We start from the raw sequence: 17,478 nt of genomic DNA, 5'->3' as shown, positions 1-17,478 counted from the left end.
GGTAGATCGGGCCGTTCGGGACACTCGACAGGATGGGCCCGGTAGCATAAAAGCTTCGATTACCGCAAGAACTCAAAATATACATCCTACCTTCCACGTGCAAACTAAAGCAGTGCTTGGTCGACAATACTCTCGTTATACCTCTTGACGAGATTGAAATCGACGAGAGTCTCCACTTTGTGGAAAAACCGATAGGAATCATGGATTGAAAGATCAATTATGAAGATCCGTTGGGACGTAAGACAAATTCCCGAGTTTACCTGGGAACGCGAAGATCAGACGAAACAAAATACCTGCATCTTTTCCCAACTCTAGAAGTCCCATTCATAACACTAATTTCGGGACGAAATTCCTTCTAACGGGGGGATGATGTGACAACCATCAATTTCCGATCAAGTCAAAAGTTAACACGTCAAACCGGTCAACTCATCTAACCCTTGTATATTAGGATTTACACTATGTTACTATCATACAACTCACTATTTTAATAAGAAGTTATCACTTGGAAAGTTCACTCGTTCAGAAATTCCAAACCCTAATCGGGGTAAGTGATGAAACTATTCTATACAACGTTATCTCATACCCCTCGGGGGCGTATAACAACCCTAACAAGGCTTAACGGGGTTCACAAACCTTACGTTGCGAAGCTATAACACTCAAAAAGGTCACAAACGAAGCCTCTCTCAATCTCTCTTTATCAGTATATCTCTCTCCTAAATCTCTTTCAAAAATCTCTCTCATAACCTCCCTCAACCTTTTATAGTGACTTGGGGGCACCCCGACCCTTAATTTACTCAAAAACTGTGTAAAAAGGGAAGTTTATTGGTAAAACAGCCTTAAAGAATTGAACCTTCTTAGAGCCAAACCTCTTAGAGGCAAAACCCTAAGAAGCGAACCTTAAGAGCCTCCTGGACCGAACCGCCTTTAGAACCAAGACTAGACTGGTAACCGAAACCCCTTGGAATCGAAGCCCTAAGAGGTGAGACCACAGAGTTGAAGCTGGTCAGAGCCGAAGCTTGTCAGAACCGAACATGTCAGAACCGAATCTCGCCTGCTAGCTTGGACTGAAACAGCATGAGCCGAAACCGAACCTGCTAAGGAACCGAACCTCGCCTTCGCCCCTTCCCTTCGCCTACAAGACTGCTCGAACCAAGCCCTCCTCTCGGTTCCAATACACCAACCGAACCCTTTCTTCGGTTCTTACCCTCTAAGGACCGAAACTTCAGCCAGACATCGGAATTTTACCTTTTCTTCCCGATTTTTGATCCCAACTCCATTTTAAGCCCGTTTTTTCATGATTTTAACACGAGATTTTCACCCAAACTCGTATCTTAACATAAGAGACCCTAAATATTCATAATTTAATCATATTTGGGGGAAAATCATGGCCTAAAATAAAATCTAGTTGATGAGATATTTAGGTGGAGTGTTGACTTATCCTTTGGACAAGGACACAAGCAACCTCCCAAACCCACTCCATGGCCATATCCAGCCACTATACATCACTATTCAGTTAATCATTGTCCTTTTTACACTCATTTATCTAGCCATACTCTTGAGCAAAAGCTGGAAGTCCTTATCTCTCCTCCCATTTCACTCATTGTCCACCAAAAAGCAAGATCCATTTCTCTCTCAATTTCTCTCTCTAAAATTCGAGATTCAAAGGCTGATCTTGGGTTTTTCCTCCACATTTGGTAAGTATCTTTCTCCTACACATGAATATTCTACTATCCTTCATCCAAATTATGGATTGCTTACACAAACATCATCATATTTGTTCATAGAACCTTCAAATCTTCAAGCATCTCCCAAGTGTTCTTGACTTGGAAACTTCTTTTCTTCATCATCCATCTCCTGAAATCAGTTAAGGTTAGTTTATAACCCTATCTTTTCATGTTTTTCTTAAGTTTTAGGGGGGGGGGGGGATAGAAGTTAAAACACCAAGAAAACAACTAAACTCAAACATCAGCTTCAGGGTTTCGCAACGAGGGATGACCCGAGGGTCAGAATCAGATTTAGGGTCATGCGAGATGAAGGCTTCTATATCTAACAGGTTAGGTGGAGGGTTTTCTCATAACATATGCAATTGTTAAGGTGATGATCCAAATTAATCGATATCGCATGACGACACCGGATTTTCCCGATGACACATGTATTAAGTCGTGTTCTAATAGGTATTCGTTAGAGTGGTAGTGCATCCTGTGTTTCTTTTTAGTGTTTTCTGTTTTGATCGATGTTATTGTTACTGCAAATGATTTATACCACAATAGCTAGTGTTGACAGTAAGTGTGTTCTGATAGCTAGTAATGATACTTTATATCATGACCTCCGACCGATCATTCTATGATCGATCGGTATATGTGAGTCGTATGCCCTTTGATATTGATGAAACCGACGAGTGAATGGCTCTACCCAAGTCCCACCACTAGACATGGGACAGGAACTAGGACAGAATTATTCGCTTTAAGTCTGTAGTATTTTGATTGTAAATAATCCTGATGTGTTCATCAAGTCATCACAGTTCATATATAGGTGTTTTGTTTTGAGTGAACGAGTGAGCATCTTAACTATTTCATGATAGAAGGTGATTTTAGCAATCATACTAGAACATACAAACCTATATTACATAACTATTCTTGTTTTTGAAACGATCCTAAATGTCCTAACAAGGTTTCTTGTTGCTCCCGCTGGTTCAGTTGTCATATTCCTCCTGCTCCTCCGACATTCCTTTCTGTTGGGCAGTCCTTCTTAAGGTGCCCCATTTTGCCACATAGGTGGCATGTTGTGCTTACACCAGAATTGGTGCTTGAAGCGATGTGCCAGGGCTGAATCCTGCAGAAGTGGGCAATATGCCCATTCATGTTACAGCTTTTACAGTACATCGCCCGACAAGCCCCATTATGGTGGAAGCTACACTTGTTACACTTCGGAAGTGTTCCATTATATTGTCTGACCGGTGCTTGAGTGAAAAACGTTGTGGTTGGTGTCGAGGAAATTGTTGTGACTTCTGTTGTAATTGTAGGGGCAGCCACGGATTGCTGTCTCTTAGTGGATTTTTGAGATGGGTTGCACTTCTTTCCATTCCAAAACTTACGTTTCTTGCTCTTAGGTTTGTGGTCTGAGGTATTTTCGTTGGTAGGTGCCCACTGGTGTTCTTGATTGTTATTTCGGTTAGTGTTTCCGGCACCATCTCCGCGTCTGCTGGTGTGGTTAGCATTGAGCTGTGTCATGATGGCTGCCACGGCTACCGTGACTGCAGCTTGAAAAGTAACAGAGTCTATTTGCAAGGTTGGTGTGTAACAACAGCAAAAATTAGGTCAAAATTTAAAATTTTATAAAACCATAATTAAGTATACTAAGTGGTAGATATTGTAACAAGGTTTTCATACATATAAAGAACACTAAAATCCGAGTTATAACGAAGAAGTTATGACCATTCTAAGTTTCCCGACAAAAACCGGCAATACGAAGTTACGTAAAAACGCAAAGTTTCAACAAAACACTTTTTGACCTTAGGTGTCTAAATGAAAGTCATAGATATCGTCAAACCGTAACCATACATGAAAAGAACGCTCAAGTCGGACATCATTTGAAGTCAATTGGGTTAATATTCGCAAATGGGAGTCATAAATGATGAAATTGTAGAAATTCTAAAGAGATAAATGCGAAGGTGATAAATGCGAAGGTGATAAATGCGAAAGTGATAAATGCGAAGGGATGCGAAGGGTGTAAGAATGAAGATGCGAAGTATTTCACAGTAGAATGCGAATTGGGGAAGAAAACAGAAGATTTCAAATATTGTCCCTGAAGTTTCGCATTTTTGGAAATCAATACTCAACTTCGCAAATGGGAGTCATAAATGATGAAATTGTAGAAATTCTAAAGAGATAAATGCGAAGTGATAAATGCGAAGGTGATAAATGCGAAAGTGATAAATGCGAAGGGATGCGAAGGGTGTAAGAATGAAGATGCGAAGTATTTCACAGTAGAATGCGAATTGGGGAAGAAAACATAAGATTTCAAATATTGTCCCTGAAGTTTCGCATTTTTGGAAAATCAATACTCAACTTCGCAAATGGGAGTCATAAATGATGAAATTGTAGAAATTCTAAAGAGATAAATGCGAAGGTGATAAATGCGAAGGTGATAAATGCGAAGGGATGCGAAGGGTGTAAGAATGAAAATGCGAAGTGCACGAACCCAGGGACACGTCCCATCCGACCCGCGTGCCAGCGACACGTCCCATCCGACCCGCGTGCCAGCGACACGTCCCATCCGACCCGCGAACCCAGGAACCCGTCCCATCAGACTCGCGTACCAAGGCTGACCAGCCTCCCTATAAAAGGGCATGCGAAGGCTTCCGAAAAGGGGGCTCATTCTCTCTCATTTTTCTTGCGTATTTCCTCATTTTCCGTGCTCGTACTACCACGAAGCCCTGGTCACTTCGTGCAAGATCTGAAGGTCGATTTTCTCCCGAGAAATCCCGAGATTTCCGAGGAAAAATCCATTTCCCGAGACGAAACTCTACCGTTTTTCCATCTCGCTATCTTCAAGTTGTCAAGTGAGTTCATACCCCTTTTTAACACACTTTAAATACATCTTTAAATACTTTTACAACTCTTTTAGGGGGGGGAATACAAGTAAACATACGGTTATTATCGTGCATTAGACTTATACGAGGAGTATAATGATCTTCGTTGTTAAAACATTTTATACATTCTAAAAACTTATGATTTCGGTTTATCAAATCATTGTGTGAAAGGCTAAACTTTGCATACAAAACTATCATGTTAATATATACTAAATTGAGAATCCATGAGACGCGCACATCTTCCAACTTTACTTTTCTTTATTAGAAAGTACTGCAGTAAGGCCTGTTTATAACCAGAATCTCCCGCGACGAGAACGTGTCAAATGTGTATAGATCTATACGGGAAGTCATGATCCCGCACCCTGACTGTTAGCTACAGTCCGTCTTTTGGGGTGACAGTTGTCATAGCAATGCGACGCCTGAAGAACGTCGTTACAGGCATATTATGTTTAGTATGGTTATAAAAACTCATCGGATATACAATTATTATGATATTAAGTTATGATGAACGAGTGGTTATTAAAACTATTCTTCATCCAACCGGTTCGATCTTCACGTAGTTTTATTATATATAAAACTATGACACATTTACGAGAAACGTGGTTTCTTACAATTTTCGGTCTTAGAGACTGGTATTATGTGCGAGGAATAATAAAAGTGTTTCCTGCATACAAACAAAATAGGAAAAGAAGGGATTTTTCCGGTGCAATCATTTACAACTTATAAACATATATGGGATTTTCTGGAACTAATGCATTCATTTTCAACACCACAAATCACAACTCTTTACATGTTGAAGCACTACGTTTACTGGAAAACATACACCTATTTTGGAATGGCATCCAATTTTTCTAAACAACTTATGGACTCACCAACTTAATTGTTGACACTTTTTCTTTGAAATAACTTGTATTCTCAGGAAATCGCTAAGCAGGTTGGGATTCAACTTTTGGGATTAACGCGCTGGCATTAATTACTTCATTCTAATTGAAGTTTATGTACCTTTATTTTTAACATGTAATGAATACAACTATGTAAACATTTAGCAACTTATTATATATGGTGGTGTGTACTTTCCTTTCTATGAACTGTTATGATATTGAACATGACGTCCTCCGCCCCCGAACGTTTCCGCCGTTCTGGTTTGGGGGTGTGACAGATTGGTATCAGAGCATTGTTTATAGTGAATTAAGTATATCAACCCATAAAAGATATACTAACTATAAATACATAAGGGATTAAAAATACTCTGACCAAGAGTCTATACTTTAAATAGTAAAATATTTAAGTAGGTATACGTGCTGCATTCATACTAAAATCAGTGTCACTAGGACAATACAAAAGAATTACGATTGTTGGACAACACAAGTGGGCTTAGAGACATATGGTCAAAACTGGGAAGATATAGCCTGATCGCCTATATTATCCGAGAGTTGACTAGCATGTGCCTAAGTTTAAGTGTGTGGTTGCAACAATGCTAAAACCTTACCAACCCTACCACAAAGAGAACAATAGAACCTAACAATAAATTTAAAAATACTATAGGTGTATTTTGGTGTTACTATGATTACTTTATACTTGAGAATTAAAACGGGATCTTCATTACTAAATTGATAGTTGCTAAGTGGATACACTAAGGCTGCATGTAATTAGGATGTTATAGACTTAGAATCTATGATAATTTTGCCTTACCCCTATTCTGTGTGAATTTGGAATTAAGGTTACTTATTCGAAGGTCTATCATATTTAGATTACACATAGCTGGTATGCACTTCACAAATAGCGATGTAACTGATGAAGGTTTTCTACATAATTATCTAGATAGTTTGTCTAATAATTTTCCACTTACCCTAAATTCTCGCATAGAAATCACAGTTGGACTCCATCCCCTTGACAACCAGTATCTTTCGAATGAAGTTATAGCTGGTTGGTTTGGAGAAGAACCATAGAACGATCATCCTATGGGATGACCACCGTGATGAAGGCTTTTCTTACGATGCTAAATCCGAACTAGAGTTTGAGAACCTACCCCGAGCAGCTCCCTTTCCAATTCCTAACCCTCGTCCGACTCTTCATGGCCCGACGCCTGATTCGGTGGAATGCTTGGAACCATAGAGCCAAGGACAAGATCAGCCTATGCTATTTAATGGCGACCGAAGTTTTTACGACTTGAGCAATGAGGACTTAGCAGATATAGTCTTGCCAATCTTGGTCCGCAGAGTGGCCCAAAATGAGATTCAAGGCAGGTCAGCCCAACATCAGATTGCCGAAGTTGTCACCGATGCGAGGATGCATACCCTCCACACCATTCATCTAGAAGATGCCCACGAGAGATCAGAGAGAAACCATGAAATCCTGTTGCAAACACTAGCTGGATCACGAGCCGAAGGCTAAGAGCTCCAAGTACGCCAGATGGTGTGCGAAAGACACCTACTTGACATGGAACGTCAATTGGTTGAACTAAGAGTTCACCAGAGGGATGACCGTCGCCGTAGTGGACGCTTTACTTTATTTCCCTTATAAAAAGAAATCGTGTTCTTCTGTTTATGCCCGATGTGGCATTTTCTATGAAATTATCTTGTTCCGTAAGTACTTTAGCTAGGTCTTTATGCTGTCAGGAACTATCTTCTATGGATATGATGTAAGACCTTTACAAGGTCATTTTCCCGAATCTTTAACATCGTGAATATCAAAAATATTGACAGCCGGCTAACTTTTGGCATCATTCCTCATACAAGTACTTTTATCTTACTTTCATTGGAGTCTATCTGAATCATACTTTAGTCAAGTCATTGGACTAAGGTAATTTATTTCAAGAGACACTTCCAAGTCTCTTTCAGTGGTTGGATCTCGTTATTCACCAACCCACGATACCTCAACTTGTACAACAAACGTCTTGAGAACATTCTACGAACTTACCTCTATTCATTACTAGGACTGCATCATAGGGATGTAGGTCAAACCTTCGCGAACATACTCTCATTCTGTACTAGGACTGCATCATAGAGATGTAGGTCAAACTTTTGAGAACATCGTGGTACTCTTAACATGAACAATCTAAGTACATCAGGGTCAACCAGAATCGCTTACAAATCTTTACCCTTTTATGTTACAGAATCATGTCGCCAAAGAAAAACGAACAACCCATCAACCAAGCACCAACCCTCCAGATCGATGCAACTACCGTTCAAGCTGCAGTCTCGGCTGCTGTGTCAGCTTTTCTGACCCACCTTCATGCTAACAATGCGAATGGTAGCGGGATTAGTAACAACAGTTCCAATCCAAGTAACAATCAAGTACCACAGCGAACGACAAGCTACCATGACACCCCAATTTCCAAGACAAAGAGAAACAAACGAAAGTTTTGGGATAGGATGAAGGACAAATCGCGTAAAGGGACGAACAAGAAACAACCACGAGTAACGACCTCCACAACTACGGTATCTATACCTCCTACTACCGTCCCTTCAGAAACACCAGTTGTCCCTAACCCAGCCCGAAAATATGCTGGAAACCTCCCAAATTGCATCAAATGTAATTATCACCACTTTGGACCTTGTCGGGGGAAGCAGTGCTCAAACTGCAACAAAAAGAGGCACACCAAACGTTACCGCAAGAGTCTATCAAAACCGATCAACAACCCGCCCAACGCCGATGGAAATCCGACTTGCCATCACTGTGGTGAGTATGGGCACTATAAAAGAGATTGCTCGAAAAAGGAAAGAACCTACGTTCCCATAACTCCTACCCGACGTTTCACTTCCACCACCAATATGGGTACTGTCCATATATGTCACCAATGCGGTGAAATTGGACACCTCCAGAAGGATTGCCCGATAACGCAGAACTCTGGCGCAGACGGGAAGATTCTCAGAATCACAGCTGCAGGAGAGCCTGCTCAAGAACCACGTTAATATAATTAAGGTGTTTCGTTGTAACAGACGTATAAACTATCTAGGACTAGTGCAACTAGAGTCTTACCTTTTGCGAGATCCTGTCAGTAAATGAATTCTCGTGCTGCGTATACTTGTCTTTTGTAGTATATCTTATTCGCAGCAATAGTCTAGTGGTAAACCTAAAGTACTGTAACTCTGTTCGTGGTTGCACGGTTGTGTTTTGTCTGTAAACGTCTTATGTTTAATTCTAATGTCTATAAAGTTTTTGTATGATTCCGACATTATCATACAATCAGATTCCATTTGATCGACGCGAAAACAACTTCACACGTACGTCCCTATCTTCTAGATCACTTTTCCAGGAGTACCTCTTAGTTATTGTTTCTCATCCTTTCCGAAGAAAAATTCAACAAACCGCCCCGAAGTACCACTCGTACAACACGTCAAGTTCAATCCAAAGACCCATACGGTTGATCTATTGTTGAAGAATGTATACATAAGGGTAGTATATAATCAAGGTTCTACAGGTTTAGAATTGATGATTCCACTCTAACTTCTTTTCCTCGTTGGGATGTGAGCTTAAAGAAGAATCATTTATTCGACTACCTTTTCAATCTTAATTATATACGACTCGTATACGCAAAACTGAAATTGATGAACCAGGTATGAGTTCTAAGATGAACTTCAAGATGGAGACTACTTAAGAAGACTACGAGTGATCATGCTGCCATGCGAGTAAACTTAGAAGCCCAATGCGTATCCTTTCTGTCGATTGGGACAAGAAAGTCAGATAGAACAAAAGTACCTACCATTTTTCCTTAGGTCATGAGCAATCATACTTTAGTTTAGATCTTCACGTCACCTAATCAACCACAAGGTTTTGACTTCATAATCAGTACGAATTGGTTTTGTTCTTATACAAGAGGAAAGGTCACTACCTATACCTCAAAACAACTTAAGACACAGGGAGCTAACTATACAACACATGATCTTGAGTCAGGAGCAATGATAATCGCTCTGAAGATCTGGAGGCACTACTTGTAGGGTACAAGGTGTATTAATTTCACAGTCCACAAAACACCCAACATATCATTTAGAAATACCACGCTTACAACAAGTCAAATCCAAGCTCAAAAACTAGCAGTGAATCCAACCATGAATTTCAAAACATAGCTGCCCTAATTCATCGAGTGAATATGCTAACAGTTAGAAGAACATAAGTAAATAAAACCAAAACCGCACGATCCCGATCGGTCGAAGTGATAGGTGGAGTAATGAAAGTCCGCTGAAATACACACATTAGGATCTAGATTCATAAAGGAACAAGAGGAACAAATGGACCATAAGCACTCACGCCTGCCTGCAAAAATTGGAGTCCCAGTCAAAATGCGAATTTCGGGACGAAATTCTCTCTAACGAGGGGATAATGTAACAACAGCAAAAATTAGGTCAAAATTTAAAATTTTATAAAACCATAATTAAGTATACTAAGTGGTAGATATTGTAACAAGGTTTTCATACATATAAAGAACACTAAAATCCGAGTTATAACGAAGAAGTTATGACCATTCTAAGTTTCCCGACAAAAACCGGCAATACGAAGTTACGTAAAAACGCAAAGTTTCAACAAAACACTTTTTGACCTTAGGTGTCTAAATGAAAGTCATAGATATCGTCAAACCGTAACCATACATGAAAAGAACGCTCAAGTCGGACATCATTTGAAGTCAATTGGGTTAATATTCGCAAATGGGAGTCATAAATGATGAAATTGTAGAAATTCTAAAGAGATAAATGCGAAGGTGATAAATGCGAAGGTGATAAATGCGAAAGTGATAAATGCGAAGGGATGCGAAGGGTGTAAGAATGAAGATGCGAAGTATTTCACAGTAGAATGCGAATTGGGGAAGAAAACAGAAGATTTCAAATATTGTCCCTGAAGTTTCGCATTTTTGGAAATCAATACTCAACTTCGCAAATGGGAGTCATAAATGATGAAATTGTAGAAATTCTAAAGAGATAAATGCGAAGTGATAAATGCGAAGGTGATAAATGCGAAAGTGATAAATGCGAAGGGATGCGAAGGGTGTAAGAATGAAGATGCGAAGTATTTCACAGTAGAATGCGAATTGGGGAAGAAAACATAAGATTTCAAATATTGTCCCTGAAGTTTCGCATTTTTGGAAAATCAATACTCAACTTCGCAAATGGGAGTCATAAATGATGAAATTGTAGAAATTCTAAAGAGATAAATGCGAAGGTGATAAATGCGAAGGTGATAAATGCGAAGGGATGCGAAGGGTGTAAGAATGAAAATGCGAAGTGCACGAACCCAGGGACACGTCCCATCCGACCCGCGTGCCAGCGACACGTCCCATCCGACCCGCGTGCCAGCGACACGTCCCATCCGACCCGCGAACCCAGGAACCCGTCCCATCAGACTCGCGTACCAAGGCTGACCAGCCTCCCTATAAAAGGGCATGCGAAGGCTTCCGAAAAGGGGGCTCATTCTCTCTCATTTTTCTTGCGTATTTCCTCATTTTCCGTGCTCGTACTACCACGAAGCCCTGGTCACTTCGTGCAAGATCTGAAGGTCGATTTTCTCCCGAGAAATCCCGAGATTTCCGAGGAAAAATCCATTTCCCGAGACGAAACTCTACCGTTTTTCCATCTCGCTATCTTCAAGTTGTCAAGTGAGTTCATACCCCTTTTTAACACACTTTAAATACATCTTTAAATACTTTTACAACTCTTTTAGGGGGGGGAATACAAGTAAACATACGGTTATTATCGTGCATTAGACTTATACGAGGAGTATAATGATCTTCGTTGTTAAAACATTTTATACATTCTAAAAACTTATGATTTCGGTTTATCAAATCATTGTGTGAAAGGCTAAACTTTGCATACAAAACTATCATGTTAATATATACTAAATTGAGAATCCATGAGACGCGCACATCTTCCAACTTTACTTTTCTTTATTAGAAAGTACTGCAGTAAGGCCTGTTTATAACCAGAATCTCCCGCGACGAGAACGTGTCAAATGTGTATAGATCTATACGGGAAGTCATGATCCCGCACCCTGACTGTTAGCTACAGTCCGTCTTTTGGGGTGACAGTTGTCATAGCAATGCGACGCCTGAAGAACGTCGTTACAGGCATATTATGTTTAGTATGGTTATAAAAACTCATCGGATATACAATTATTATGATATTAAGTTATGATGAACGAGTGGTTATTAAAACTATTCTTCATCCAACCGGTTCGATCTTCACGTAGTTTTATTATATATAAAACTATGACACATTTACGAGAAACGTGGTTTCTTACAATTTTCGGTCTTAGAGACTGGTATTATGTGCGAGGAATAATAAAAGTGTTTCCTGCATACAAACAAAATAGGAAAAGAAGGGATTTTTCCGGTGCAATCATTTACAACTTATAAACATATATGGGATTTTCTGGAACTAATGCATTCATTTTCAACACCACAAATCACAACTCTTTACATGTTGAAGCACTACGTTTACTGGAAAACATACACCTATTTTGGAATGGCATCCAATTTTTCTAAACAACTTATGGACTCACCAACTTAATTGTTGACACTTTTTCTTTGAAATAACTTGTATTCTCAGGAAATCGCTAAGCAGGTTGGGATTCAACTTTTGGGATTAACGCGCTGGCATTAATTACTTCATTCTAATTGAAGTTTATGTACCTTTATTTTTAACATGTAATGAATACAACTATGTAAACATTTAGCAACTTATTATATATGGTGGTGTGTACTTTCCTTTCTATGAACTGTTATGATATTGAACATGACGTCCTCCGCCCCCGAACGTTTCCGCCGTTCTGGTTTGGGGGTGTGACATGGTGTCTTTCTAGTTGGTTGGTTACCTTCTGGTGAAGACTTATTTCTATTTCACGATGATCAATGACTTCGTGAGTGGGGATGATTACCTCTAGTGCATTATTACAATTTATGTTCACATATATTAATTTCGCACATTGTTGTACTATTCTTAGTGTTTCTACTAATTACTCCAGATATAGAGTTATGGAAATGGGTAGAAGTATGTTTTGTACGAATGTTAAATTTACCCATCCTAATTACTATTTTGCCCAAATGCTTAACTATGAAGTTCTGATGGGATCCGGTGCATTAGTGTCGGTATGATCGCACCCTATAGGTCTACGAAGAAGGCACCTTTCAACCAAAATTTTTAAAGGTGAGACGATAATGAGTCGCTAGAAAGGGCCATGCGTCGGGAGTTACCTACTAAGTTTATCTTAGTTCTAAGTGTATTGTATTTCATTTTTTTTGGTCTTCCGAAAGTAATTCCTAACAAAAGTCTATATACAATAAACCCATGTATGTTAGTAATTTTGTATCCAAATGAAATCTTATAATTTGATCCAAGCTAGGTCCTTCTTACGACCACTTGATGTATGCTTAGCTGCATGAGTAAGACTTAACAGACCTCGGAGTCTAATGGGTCTGTCCTAGTCCGTTTTGTTAATGGGATTGTAGTAAGATTGGTATCAAAGCATTGTTTATAGTGAATTAAATATATCGAACCACGTAAGATTTACAAACTGTAAATCCATTGGGACTATAAGTCTCTGATTAAACATTTTTCAAATTACTATACTTTTAGAAATGAAATAGTTTCTTGTTAAAAGTACGAGTACATGCATACATTCTAGTATAGTACCATATCTAGGACAATACAAAAGTAAAACGAGGAGTTGGACACTACGAGTTTACCTTGGGATATGTAATCAGACTTGGGATGAATATAGACTGATCAACTATATTTATCCGAGGTGTGACTATTAAATGACTGGGCATAGTCGTAGTGAGCAACAAGCCTAAAAACTTCCCATACAAGAAAGTTACTAAGAACCAAACATAACATTTAAAATACTATAGGAGCATTTTGTAATATTATAACTTATGTGAAAACTAAACAGATCCTTAATAATAGGTCTATAGTACTAAGTGGATACTACAAAGTTATATATAACTTAGAGATCATAGACTTAGAATCTATGATCATTGCCTTATGTCCTTTTCCTTGTTTGGATGTGGACCTAGGGTAGGATCACTTATTTGAAGGTCTATCATATATTTGTTATATGTAATTTGTATACACTATGTCATTATAGAAGTAATTAATGAGGATCAAATCCCTATAAGTATTTCATGGAATACGACTAATATATGCTTCCTACCCCTCCTATTCTCGCACGTATAGCATGAAAAGATTCTACTTACCAGGCGAACCCTACTTTCCCAACTAAGGAACATGGTGGACGATTAGGAGAAGAACCCGTAGAGGAAGCCGGGGGAGGAACCGGAGGTGATCAACCCTCCGTACGTAGTCAGGGTTCCCGCGAACCGCTTCGATTACATCGGACCTATGCCCCGTTAGGAAAATCGTGATCGAGGGTTGGAGTCGACAGCAACGACAACGATCACCTTTTTTGAAACCAACGAAGTTGCCATGACCTCAACCACGGGGGACCTACTAACAGAGCCCTCCCGAAAAAGACCCGGCAGGAGGCGAACATCGGGGATCAAAACAACGAGACTGCAATTCGAGTTCAGAAACTGCTCGCTACTACAGCTGCTACCATCTCACGTACCCGAGACTTGGAAAGAAACTACTATTTCAGTGATCAACTCATTAAGGACCTTGTCGCCACTCGGGCGAAGGCAGGAGGGCGTCAGAATAGTCGCTCGACACTCAAAGAGAGAGTGGTCGCAGCCTAATGTAGGTTAGCAGAACTACAGGACGCATCGACTTCGTCTCAAGCACCACCGGGGACGTATTATCGTGATCAGAGTTCATGTTACTCACGAGACCTGGTAGATTAGGTTCATGAGTATGCGTTGGCACTACTATATTTTATGTGTAAGCTCAACCCTGCGAATTAAGTGGTTATTCTAATCGGGGGATTTATTTGCTGTCAAAACTTTTTCCTTACACTTATTTGGTGTAGACCTACATCGAGGTCAAAAAATTTCTCTGAAACCAAAATTACTACAATCCCATTAACAAAACAGAGTAGGACAGACCCATTAGACTCCGAGGTCTATTAAGTCTTACTCATGCAGCTAAGCATACATCAAGTGGTCTTAAGAAGGACCTAACTTGGATCAAATTACAAGGTTTCATTTGGATAGATAACTACTAACATACATGGGTTTATTGTATATAGACTTTCGTTAGGAACTACTTTCGAAAGACCAAAAAAAAACCGAAATACAATACACTTAGAACTAAGATAAACTTAGTAGGTAACTCCCAACGCATGGCCCTTTTTAGCGACTCATTATCGTCTCACCTTTAAACATTTTGGTTGAAAGGTGTCTTCTTCGTAGACCTATAGGGTGAGATCATACCGACACTAATGCACTGGATCCCATCAGAACTCCGCAGTTAAGCGTTTGGGAAAATAGTAATTAGGATGGGTAAATTTAACATTCGTACAAAACCTACTTCTACCCATTTCCGTAACTCTATCTCTGGAGTAATTAGCAGAAACACTAAGAATAGTATAGCAATGTGCGAAATTAATATATGTAAACATAAATTGTAATAATGCACTAGAGGTAATCCATCCTCACTCACGAAGTCGTTCTTCATCGTGAAACAAAATTATGTCTTCACCATAAGCTAACCAACCAACTAGCAAGGCACCAACCCTGCAAATAGACTCTGCTACTTTTCAAGCTGCAGTCGTGGCAGCCGTCATGGCACAACTCAATGCTAACCATGCTAGCAGACGCGGAGATGGTGCCGGAAACACTAACCGAAATAACAATCGAGAACACCAGCGGGCACCTACCAACGAAATTACCTCGGACCACAAACCTAAGAGTGAGAAACGGAAGTTTTGGAATGGAAAGAAGTGCAACCCATCTAAAAATCTGCTAAGAGACAACAATCCATGGCTGCCCCTACAATTACAACAACAGTCACAACACTTTCCTCGATACCAGCCACAACGTCTGTCACTCAAGCACCATTCGGACAGTATAATGGAACCCTTCCGAAGTGTAACAAGTGTAGCTTCCACCATAATGGGGCTTTTCGGGTGATGCATTGTAAACGTTGTAACAAGAATGGGCATACCGCCCGCTTCTGCAGGACTCAGCCCTGGCACATCGCTTCAAGCACCAATTCCGGTGTAATCACAACATGCCACCTATGCGGCGAAATGGGGCACCTTAAGAGGGACTGCCCAACAGAAAGGAATAACGGAGGAGCAGGAGGAATGTAACAACTGAACTGTAACACCCAAAGTTTTGAAGGCCAAGAAAGGAAAGAAAAGCCCTAATTTTAAGGGTAGACTCGGTGAGTCCAAGGAGGGACTCGGCGAGTCCGAGCGGGATCCGGGTCAAGGTGTAAGTGGCCAACTTGGCGAGTCGGCCAAGTGGACTCGGCGAGTCCGGTCTGTGCGAGGAAAACCCTAAATCCGGGACTTTAGGCGCTATTTAAGCTTCTTATTCTCTCCATTAGGGTTCCTTATAGCATCCCTTGTTCAAAAAACGAAGCCTAAGCCTCCATTGTTGTGCATCCAAGCTTCCAAGCCATTTTTGGGTGATTTGAAGGAAGAAGAGGGAAAGGAATCAGTGAAGCTTCAAGGATTGGCTTGAGATCTGGAGTTTGTGGAGTCTTTCTGAGGTATTGGAGGTATTAAGTCATTTCCTTCCCTTAGATCTATTTTTGGTTGTGAGTTTTGGGATTTTTTAAGCCATGATTAGCCACCTTTATGGGTTAGAAGCCGGATCTGGAGTTGCTACTTCAAATCCAAGTGTGTTATGGCCTGGAGAAGCAAAAAGTATCAGCCCTTGAGTCGATTTTGAAGCCCCTTGGCCTTAAGCCCTAGTTTTTGGCATATTTTGCCTAGATCTCCTTCTCTACACGTAAAGTGAGGAATAGGCTTGGGAAGGATAGATCTACAGTTTGGAGTCCATGCATGACTCAAAAGTCCTCTGCATGTAAGGAGAACTGAAGGGACTCGGCGAGTCCTTTGAGTGGACTCGGCCAGTAGCATGAAGTTGTGGAGAAACTCGACGAGTGGGATGAACAACTCGTCGAGTCATATGAAGATTGCCTTGTATTCGGCGAGTCTGTTCTTGGACTCGGCGAGCCAGGTCGCGAAACCCCAAACCCTTCGAGTTGAGACTCGAATCAGTGAGTCGGGTGGAGACTCAGTGAGTTGGACAGGTCAGGACTCAGAAATCGGTAGACTCGGCGAGTCGAGTCGCGAATGGAAGGATTCTGAACATTATGAACTCGGTGAGTCAGTAGGGTGACTCGGCGAGTAGGGTTGACCTGGAAGGTTGACCTTGACCAAGACTTTGACCTTGACCAGGGTTGACTTGGTTGTCTTTCGGGGGTCAGATAGACTCGATGTTGCATTGATATTGGTAGTCCGGGGAGCAAGGAGAGCAGGAGTTCAGTGATCATCAGCAAGTTCAGTCAGTACAGGTAGTTTCCCTTTGTGTGAATGGGTCTAAGGCCACAATACCGGACCATGTAGTTATGAGTAGGAGACCCGGGGGTTAGCCCTAGGCACAGTATGCTAGTATGATATTCAGGACGAGGTCCAGTAATAGCGGGCGGGTGCCCAAGGATTCATTTATATGCTAGATTATACTTGTTGTCTGTGTGATACATGTATGTGCCTGGTAGGGAGGTGAGTGTGGGCGAGGTCCCGTATCTCACCAATAACAGAGTATGGATAGGGTTCCATATCTCATTAGTAGCAGAACAGGGGCGAGGCCCAAACTAGAACAGGAGTGAGACTGGGCTAGGCCCGTACCTCACTACCATTAGGAGCGTGGACGGGGCTCCATGACTCATCAGTAGCAGGACATGGGCGAGGCCCAGGATAGGCGATGCCTTAGGACATAACTAGTTGCATGTGTTTAGTTATGTGTTGTGAAATGTTTATGTGTTATTAAT

General features: G+C 40.7%; 2 long non-coding RNA genes across 2 annotated transcripts; both read left to right on the top strand.

Moving 5' to 3' along the window:
* The first annotated feature begins 4,287 nt into the window (after window positions 1–4,287).
* On the top strand, window positions 4,288–5,673 carry LOC144998238 (uncharacterized). The gene is made up of 2 exons (XR_013660205.1): window positions 4,288–4,561; window positions 5,511–5,673. It is a non-coding gene; the product is annotated as an uncharacterized LOC144998238 (long non-coding RNA).
* Window positions 5,674–10,906: 5,233 nt separating this feature from the next.
* Window positions 10,907–12,292, top strand: LOC144998408 (uncharacterized). Its single transcript, XR_013660307.1, has 2 exons — window positions 10,907–11,180; window positions 12,130–12,292. It is a non-coding gene; the product is annotated as an uncharacterized LOC144998408 (long non-coding RNA).
* The last annotated feature ends 5,186 nt before the right edge of the window (window positions 12,293–17,478 follow it).

Source organism: Lactuca saligna, chromosome 5 (genome assembly GCF_052625555.1).
Source record: "Lactuca saligna cultivar CGN05327 chromosome 5, ASM5262555v1, whole genome shotgun sequence".
NCBI lineage: Eukaryota > Viridiplantae > Streptophyta > Magnoliopsida > Asterales > Asteraceae > Lactuca > Lactuca saligna.
The sequence above is the reverse complement of the archived record's forward strand: the minus strand, read 5'-3'. Positions and strand labels throughout refer to the sequence as shown.